This window comes from Juglans regia, unplaced genomic scaffold (assembly GCF_001411555.2).
Source record: "Juglans regia cultivar Chandler unplaced genomic scaffold, Walnut 2.0 Scaffold_631, whole genome shotgun sequence".
Classification (NCBI taxonomy): Eukaryota; Viridiplantae; Streptophyta; class Magnoliopsida; order Fagales; family Juglandaceae; genus Juglans; species Juglans regia.
Window position 1 is genome coordinate 1,457 of NW_023361172.1, and position 1,044 is coordinate 2,500.

A 1,044-nucleotide genomic window follows, 5' to 3' on the forward strand; every position below is an offset into this window, starting at 1 on the left:
ATGTGTTCCAAGCATCACCTATCGATTTTTGCCTATTTTCGATTTTTTTTGATTTTTCGGATTTATTTAATCAAAAAAATTAAATAAAAAAATCCCGATGGCGAAAAAGTGTGAGGCTTGCTCCTACTTCAAGATATGATTTTTCTAAGCATGCCTGCAAAAAATCTCGTCCAAATTCAAAGTATTTCGATAAAAAAGGCCTTTATGTTTCCTCGGACATTTGATGTTTCCTCCTGCCGGTTGGGATTTGGCTCTAAATGCTCTTTAGGGGGGGCATACAAGCCCCAACATGGTCAGCCAGGAGGGCTGACCATGCCGCCCCCCTCACATGGGCATGCCCCTGGCGCCCATGGAAAGGGCGTGTGCCACGCCCCCCATGCCACCGGCGGGGGGGTATCGTCTCCACCGCCGCCGGCGGTGGCTGTGGCGGCGGCCGCCGCCGGCCGACCATGTCCCGACGACCGTTTTTTGGGCTCGTTTTCGTGGGGGTGATTCCTACATTCTCGATTGCTTTCTAGCAACAAGCTTGTGCTTTAGGGGCGGATTTGGTGGCACCTAGTGCCACGCATGGGCTTGTTGATGGGGGCAATCGGTCGTGCTAGGGGCTTTCTCACGTTGGCTAGCCCTCGTGTGCTCTAGTCTACCCCATGGCGGTTGGGCCTATTTGTTTGGATGCCTCCTTTGCAACATGCTTGTGTACGGCGGATGGTGTTATGGCACCCAGTGCTACGCACATTGTTGCTCTCGGGGGTATCCGGATGATGCTGGCCTCGGCTGCAGGGTTTGGTGGCGGATTTTGGGCTTTGAGATTGATTCTACATTCTGCTTGCTGTAACAAGCTTGCTTTAGGGGCGGTTGGAGCTGGCACCCTGGTGCGGCGCATGGAAAGCTTGTTGATGGGGGCAATCGGTCGTGCTAGGGGCTTTCTCACGTTGGCTAGCCCTCGTGTGCTCTAGTCTACCCCATGGCGTTTGGGCCTATTTGTTTGGATGCCTCCTTTGCAACATGCTTGTGCACGGCGGATGGTGTTATGGCACCGATCTC